The sequence below is a fragment of the Mirounga angustirostris genome, unplaced genomic scaffold, assembly GCF_029215605.1.
Source record: "Mirounga angustirostris isolate CCGP_5_RB_7025 unplaced genomic scaffold, mMirAng1.0.hap1 SCAF_1, whole genome shotgun sequence".
NCBI lineage: Eukaryota > Metazoa > Chordata > Mammalia > Carnivora > Phocidae > Mirounga > Mirounga angustirostris.
Window position 1 is genome coordinate 146,853,980 of NW_026991709.1, and position 9,096 is coordinate 146,863,075.

Consider the following 9,096-nt stretch of genomic DNA (forward strand, 5'->3'; position numbering starts at 1 on the left):
TCAGGCCGCAGCCACATCTCTCTTCTGGGTTGGGTTATTTCAGGAAAGTACAAACTCACCAGCCAGCATTTGACTTACCTGGGACTTTGTTGCCTTGGAAACATGGGGCCAGGAGAATGAGGAGCCAAGTGGGCCCATATTAAAGAGAGGTGGTTCCTGGGATCCTTTCTCTGGGATGGGAGGAGCAGCATCCCCTTTCACATGGCCACTGCACCCTCAAAATCTGATGCTGATTAGAGTTTGGGGATGTGCCTTTCAAGTATTTGATTAATAGTTTCCTTGATGAATCCAAAATAAGGCCGGTGTCCTTTTCCCATCTCTACTGCTCCAAAGAGTATATTAGAAAATAGCTTCCCCTCCACCCTCATCTACTTGGCTTTTATGTGGTTAATGTCTTGTGTGTACTTCTGATTGGGGAGGGACACAAGTAAGGCAGGTATTACCCTTGGGCCCCCAAAACCTTTCTTGACAGCCTCAAGACTGGCCTGGGCCCCTCCAGTGTGTTCCCGCAGACTCCTACTACATCATTTCACACATTATTTTGTAATTGCCTTTTACTTGTCTAGTTGATGAGGGTGAATGCAAACCTCTAGGTCCGAGGGTTTGAAGTCATTGAATAATAATATTTAAAAGCAAATCATGGTGCCTTAATCAAGTGGTAAATTTGTACTTGCTGGCCTTACCTACTTGGCAACAAAGGAACAGCCCCAGGGTGAACATCAGAATGTAATTTGCAGATGGAAGAAAATAGGTCACTCTTCATACTCATAGACTGTATTTTTAAATTAAAAAAAAAAGAAGAAGAAAAAGAAAAAGGAAGCCAGGGCACAAGCTGTCCCAAGCACTTATGGGAACAATAGGAGAGAATGGTTGTAAATCCAGAATGCGGTGCCCTTGTCCTCAGGCAGGCCTTGCCTGAGGTAATAGCCCCATACCTCTCAGCCCCAACCCTGGTACTACCCCCACATTTATCAAGGTGATGGAGATGGGAGCACTTCCCAATCTAGGTCCTCCTGGGTGATCATCCTAATGCCCCATAGCTCCTTGACCTGCTCACTTCTCATGACCGTCCCCTCCCCTCTATGCCTATGGCACCTGCTCAATTTTGCCGACTTGGAGATGTTGGCCACTCTGTGTCTTCCTCTTTGAGCTCGGCCTCTTGTCCACCCAAACTTCCCAACCCCCAGTTCCTACCACATCCACTCTTGGACTCCATGTGCCTCCTTTTCCATGCATCATCCTCTTAGGCTCCCCTTATCTCAGACGGCATCACATCGTCCTCTCTTTGGCTAACTCCCCTGTCTTCAGCCTGCCCCATGCTCCGCAAAACATATCCACCCTTTCCACACTGGTCTGGCCTGTTAAAGAGAACTGAGCCAGACCGAAGTTAAAGCAGGAAAAACAGACTTTATTCAAGAACTATTGTAACAGAAAAGAGGCCTCAGTATAGAACTGGGCTCAATCTGAAGAGAGCAAGAACAAGTGTGGATTGATAGCTGAGGGGCAGTTTGAGAGGGTTGGTGGGTGGAAATTATACTAGAGAAGGCATCAAATGTAGGGGTAATTCTTGCTAAACTGACCTAATAGGATTCTTGCTAAAGGCAGGCCAGGGTGATCAGGTATCACTGGGGGGATGGTGGGGGTGGGAATTTGATCAGATATCAAGGGTGGGGGATTTTCTCTAAATTGACTTAACAGGCTTCTTGTCAAAACTGGGCTATGCAGACCCAGCAAGAATGGAGGCCAAGGTCGAAGGCTGAGAAGAGGGCTTAGAGGAGCCTGACTGAAGTTTGATCAGGTGAAGATTTTTGTCAAGCATATGAGTGCTGCTAGGGGGCAATTACACATCTCTGTTCCTTGTGCCCTCAACACCGCTCAGCATCTCTCTGAAGTTCCTAGCTCCTTCTTCCCTTCCTCTGCAGTTGTTCCAGACCCCTTCTCGAGCTTTCAATAGACTGTGCTAGCACAGAAGGAAAGAGAACCCTGGCTTGAATTCCTCCCCTCCCGGCCTCATTTGCTGGGCATTTTGTCTCTTCCTTCTCTCTCTTTCACCACCCTGCTGCCTGTCTTCTGTCTACGGAAACCAGGGCTAAGGCTAGACATCACTTCTTCCAGGAAGTCTTCCTTGGATCCTCCCACCCCCACTGGCCAACACCAGGTTGGAGTCCCCTCCTGTGGATTTCTACACAGCCCTGATTTTAACTCCATCATATCACACTATAGTGGTTGAGTCACTGTTTATCTCGCCTTCTAGACTGTGAGTTCCTTGGGGGCATAAATACTGCTTTGCTCATTCTCTTTTATATTCTTAATCCTTGGCGGAGTGCCTGACACACAGTAGGAGCTTGGTGTGTGTTGAATGAATGAATCCCTTTTCTGTACAAAAAATTAGTCCATTCACCTGCAATCTGGATCTTTTCTCTCCCTGCCTCCTCATGCCATCAATTGTCCTATTTCCCCATGGTATTTTGCATTCTACTATCATTATTGTCATTATTAATAATAATATTATTATAGTGACTATTTACTGGATACTTAGGAAGTTCCACGCACTTTGCTGAACACAAATACATGCTCTAGTTTAATCCTTATAATAGTCCTTTGCGGGCACTATTATTATCCCACTTTCCAGATGACATTTAAATATAGTCTCCTTTATTTAAAGCATTGCCTTTCCTAGATGCTGTATTCCCTTCCACCTGATGCCGTTATGCTCTTTCATTCCATTCAAAGTGCATCTGAACCAACTGCCTGCACACTCTGACCTCTGTCTTTCCTATCTCACTGGAACTGAGCCCTGCCTGACTGTAACAGCTCCCACTGACGTCACCAGTGACCTCCATGAGGCCAGCACAGTGCCTGCTTTCACGCTTTGTCGCCCCAGTTTCTCAGTAGCAGATGACACTGATGGCCGCCCCCCCACCCCGCCCCGTGCCTCTCCTCCCTTTCCAGCTCACATTTCCTCTGCCTTGCAAACTGTGTGTTCCTGAGGGCTCCGTTCTCTGCTCTTTCCTTTCTTCCTTCAGGACCCCTCTCCAGCATTCTCTGGTGCCTCATTCTCAAGTCCCTCTCTGCAGCCCAGACCCTTCCCCCCACCCCTTCGGCCCCCCAGCACTGTATGACCAGGGCTTTTCCCCCCCTATCCCCATAGGGGCCACGCTCAGTGTGCCGACGGAACCTGCTCACTTGCTGTCTCCGTCCAAGCCCGTCCCAGCACCTGCTCATCCTCTGGTATTCCCTAACTTGGCCAGCAACAACATCACCTGCCCTGAGGCCCCAGTAAACACATCTTTGAGAGTTCTGACTCCTTCTCTTCTCTTCCAGCTGCCAAATCACGTTTATTATTTGTGCCAGGCTTCTCTCATGTCTGTTTTTCTTCCCTTGTGTCTTCTTTGATGTTGCCCCAGCAATTGTGAGTCAGGTGCCCCAGGAAGAATCAGCCACGCTTTCTCTCACCTCTGAATCTTTTCTTTAACTTAAAAAAATTACGTATATTTAAGGTGTACAACTTGATAATTGTGCGTTGCTAAATAATCATCACAATCAAGCTAAATAACATATCCATCCACTCACATAGTTACCTTGTGTGTGGGGTGTGTGTGTGTGTGTGTGTGTATGTGTGTGTGTGGTATGATGAGAACACTCAGGGCCTACTCTCTTAGCCAATTTCGAATATACAGAACAGTGCGGTTACAATAATCACCATACTGTACCTTAGATCTCCAGAACTTATTCATCCTGCATGACTGAGACTTTGTACCCTTTGACCAATGTCTTTCTATTTCCCTTACCCCTAGCCCCTGACAATCACCATTCTACTTTCTGGTTCTATGAGTTTGACAATTTTAGATTCTAGATGTGAGTGAGATTATACATTATTTGTCCTCCTGCATTTGGCTTACTTCATATAGAACAATGTTCTCTAGGTCCATCTATGTTGTTGCAAATGGCAGGATTTCTTCTTCTCTCATGGCCAAATACTATTCCATTGTATGTATACACCACATTTTCTTTCTCCATTCATCTATCAATAGACATTTAGGTTGTTTCCCTATCTTGGCTACTGTGAATAATACTTCAGTGAATATAAGCATGCAGATATTTTCTCGAGATTCTGATTTCTATTCCTTTGGATAAATACTTCAAAGTGGAATTGCTGGATCATAAGATGTTTCTATTTCTAATATTTTGAGGAACCTCCATACTGTTTTCCATAGTCACTGAACTAGTTCACATCCCCACCAACAGAGCACCAGGATTCTCTTTTCTCCACATCCTCATGAACACTTACTATCTTGTCTTTTAACACACTCATTACCCATCCTAACAGGTGCAAGGTAATATCTCATTGTGGTTTTGATTTGCATTTCCCTGATGATGAGTGATGTTGAGCATCCTTTTGTGTGTCTGTTGGCCATTTGTATGTCTTCTTTGGAAAAATGTCTATTTACATTCTCTGCCCATTTATTTTATTTTATTTTATTTATTATTTTATTTTATTATGTTATGTTAATCACCATACATTACATCATTAGTTTTTGATGTAGTGTTCCATGATTCATTGTTTGCGTATAACATCCAGTGCTCCATTCAATACGTGCCCTCTTTAATACCTATCACCAGGCTAACCCATCCCCCCACACTCCTCCCCTCTAGAACCCTCAATTTGTTTCTCAGAGTCCATAGTCTCTCATGGTTCGTCTCTCCCTCTGATTTCCCCCCCTTCATTTTTCCCTTCCTGCTATCTTTTTCCTCTTCTTTTTTTTTTTTTTTAACATATAATGTATTATTTGTTTCGGAGGTACAGGTCTGTGATTCAACAGTCTTACACATTTCACAGCACTCACCATAGCACACACCCTCCCCAATGTCTATCACCCAGCCACCCCATCCCTCCCACCCCCCACCACGCCAGCAACCCTCAGTTTGTTTCCTGAGATTAAGAATTCCTCATATCAGTGAGATCATATGATAAATGTCTTTCTCTGACTGACTTATTTCACTCAGCATAATACCCTCCAGTTCCATCCACATCGTTGCAAATGGCAAGATTTCATTGCTTTTGATGGCTGAATAATATTCCATTGTATATATATATATATATATATATACACATCTTCTTTATCCATTCATCTATCGATGGACATCTTGGCTCTTGGCTCTTTCCAATTGTAGACATTGCTGCTATAAACATTGGGTGCACGTACCCCTTCGGATCCATACATTTGTATCTTTGGGGTAAATACCCAGTAGTGCAATCACTGGGTCGTATGGTAGCTCTATTTTCAACTTTTTGAGGAACCTCCATACTGTTTTCCAGAGTGGCTGCACCAGCTTGCATTCCCACCAACAGTGGAGGAGGGTTCCCCTTTCTCTGCATCCTCGCCAATATCTGTCATTTCCTGACTTGTTAATTTTAGCCATTTTGACTGGTGTGAGGTGGTATCTCATTGAGGTTTGGATTTGGATTTCCCTGATGCCAAGCGATGTTGAGAACTTTTTCATGTGTTTGTTAGCCATTTGGATGTCTTCTTTGGAAAAACGTCTGTTCATGTCTTCTGCCCATTTCTTGATTGGATCATTTGTTCTTTGGGTGTTGAGTTTGATGAGTTCTTTATAGATTTTGGATACTAGCCCTTTATCCCATATGTCATTTGCAAATATCTTCTCCCATTCTGTTGGTTGTCTTTTGGTTTTGTTGACTGTTTCTTTTGCTGTGCAAAAGCTTTTTATCTTGATGAAGTCCCAATAGTTCATTTTTGCCCTTGCTTCCCTTGCCTTTGGTGATGTTTCTAGGAAGAAGTTGCTGCGGCTGAAGTCAAAGAGGTTGCTGCCTGTGTTCTCCTTTAGGATTTTGATGGACTCCTGTCTCACATTGAGGTCTCTCAACCATTTTGAGTCTATTTTTGTGTGTGGTGTGAGGAAATGGTCCAGTTTCAGTCTTCTGCATGTGGCTGTCCAATTTTGCCAACACCATTTGTTGAAGAGACTGTCTTTTTTCCATTGGACATTCTTTCCTACTTTGTTGAAGATGAGTTGACCATAGAGTTGAGGGTCCATTTCTGGGCTCTCTATTCTGTTCCACTGATCTATGTGTCTGTTTTTGTGCCAGTACCATACTGTCTTGATGATGACAGCTTTGTAATAGAGCTTGAAGTCTGGAATTGTGATGCCACCAGCTTTGCTTTTCTTTTTTAATATTCCTCTGACTATTCAGGGTCTTTTCTGGTTCCATACAAATTTTAGGAATATTTGTTCAATTTCTTTGAAAAAAGTGCATGGTATTTTAATAGGGATTGCATTAAATGTGTAGATTGCTTTAGGTAGCATTGACATCTTCACAATATTTGTTCTTCCAATCCATGAGCATGGAACATTTTTCCATTTCTTTGTGTCTTCCTCAATTTCTTTCAGGAGTATTTTATAGTTTACTGAGTACAGATTCTTTGCCTCTTTGGTTAGATTTATTCCTAGATATCTTACGGTTTTGGATGCAGTTGTAAATGGGATCGACTCCTTAATTTCTCTTTCTTCTGTCTTGTTGTTGGTGTATAGAAATGCAACTGATTTCTGTGCTTTGATTTTATATTCTGCCATTTTACTGAATTCCTGTATGAGTTCTAGCAGTTTTGGGGTGGTCTTTTGGGTTTTCCACATAAAGTATCATATCATCTGCAAAGAGTGAGAGTTTGACTTCTTCTTTGCCGATTCGGATGCCTTTTATTTCTTTCTGTTGTCTGATTGCTGTGGGCTAGGACTTCTAATACTATGTTGAACAGCAGTGGTGATAGTGGACATCCCTGCTGCGTTCCTGACCTTAGGGGAAAAGCTCTCAGTTTTTCCCCATTAAGAATGATATTTGCTGTAGGTTTTTCATAGATGGCTTTTATGATATTGAGGTATGTACCCTCTATCCCTATACTCTGAAGAGTTTTGATCAAGAAAGGATGCTGTACTTTGTCAAATGCTTTTTCTGCATCTATTGAGAGGATCATATGGTTCTTGTTCTTTCTTTTATTAATGTATTGTATCACATTGATTGATTTGCAGATGTTGAACCAACCTTGCAGCCAAGGAATAAATCCCACTTGGTCGTGGTGAATAACCCTTTTAATATACTGTTGGATCCTATTGGCTAGTGTTTTGGTGAAAATTTTTGCATCCATGTTCATCAAGGATATTGGTCTGTAATTCTCCTTTTTGATGGGGTCTTTGTCTGGTTTTAGGATCAAGGTAATGCTGGCCTCATAAAACGAGTTTGGAAGTTTTCCTTCCATTTCTATTTTTTTGGAACAGTTTCAGAAGAATAGGTATTAATTCTTCTTGAAATGTTTGGTAGAATTCCCCTGGGAAGCCATCTGGCCCTGGGCTTTTGTTTGTTGGGAGATTTTTGATGACGGCTTCAATTTCCTTAGTGGTTATAGGTCTGTTCAGGTTTTCTATTTCTTCCTGGTTCAGTTTGGTAGTTTATACATCTCTAGGAATGCATCCATTTCTTCCACATTATCTAGGTTGCTGGCATAGAGTTGCTCATAATATGTTCTTATAATTGTTTGTATTTCTTTGGTGTTGGCTGTGATCTCTCCTCTTTCATTCATGATTTTATTTATTTGGGTCATTCTCTTTTCTTTTTGATAAGTCTGGCCAGGGATTTATCAATCTTGTTAATTCTTTCAAAGAACCAGCTCCTAGTTTCATTGATCTGTTCTACTGTTCTTTTAGTTTCTATTTCATTGATTTCTGCTCTGATTTATTATTTCTCTTCTCCTGCTGGGTTTAGGCTTTATTTGCTGTTCTTTCTCCAGCTCCTTTAGGTGTAGGCTTAGGTTGTGTACTTGAGACCTTTCTTGTTTCTTGAGAAAGGCTTGTATTGCTATATACTTTCCTCTTAGGACTGCCTTTGCTGCATCCCAAAGATTTTGAATAATTGTGTTTTCATTTTCATTGGTTTCCATGTATTTTTTTAATTCTTCTTTAGTTTCCTGGTTGACCCATTCATTCTTCAGTACGATGCTCTTTAGCCTCCATGTATTTGAGTTCTTTCTGACTTTCCTCTTGTGATTGAGTTCTAGTTTCAAAGCATTGTGGTCCAAAAATATGCAGGGAATGATCCCAACCTTTTGGTACCGGTTGAGACCTGATTTGTGACCTAGGATGTGATCTATTCTGGAGAATGTTCCATGGGCACTAGAGAAGAATGTGTATTCTGTTGCTTTGGGATGGAATGTTCTGAATATATCTGTGAAGTCCATTTCAACCAGTGTGTCATTTAAAGTCTTTATTTCCTTGTTGATCTTCTGCTTTGATGATCTGTCCATTTCAGTGAGGGGGGTGTTAAAGTCCCCTACTATTATTGTATTGTTGTCAATGTGTTTCTTTGCTTTTGTTATTAAGTGGCTTGTATAATTGGCTGCTCCCATGTTAGGGGCACAGATATTTACAATTGTTAGATCTTGTTGGATAGACCCTTTAAGTAAGATATAGTGTCCTTCCTCGTCTCTTATTATAGTCTTTGGTTTAAAATCTAATTTGTCTGATATAAGGATTGCCATCCCAGCTTTCTTTTGGTGTCCATTAGCTTGGTAAATTGTTTTCCACTCCCTCACTTTCAATCTGGGGGTGTCTTTGGGTCTAAAATGAGTCTCTTGCAGACAGCATATCAATGGGCCTTTTTTTTTTTTAATCTAATCTGATAGCCTGTGTCTTTTGATTGGGGCATTTAGCCCACTTACATTCAGGGTAACTATTGAAAGATATGAATTTAGTGCCACTGTACTGCCTGCAAGGTGACTGTTACTGTATATTGTCTGTGTTCCTTTCTGGTCCATGTTACTTTTAGGCTCTCTCTTTGTTTAGAGGACCCCTTTCAGTATTTCTTGTAGGGCTGGTTTCATGTTTGCAAGTTCCCTTAGTTTTTGTTTGTCCTGGAAGCTTTTTATCTCTCCTTCTATTTTCAGTGACAACCTATCTGGATATAGTATTCTTGGCTGCATATTTTTCTCATTTAGTGCTCTGAATATATCATGCCAGTCCTTTCTGGCCTGCCAGGTCTCTGTGGATAGGTCTGTTGCCAATCTCATGTTTCTACCATTGTAG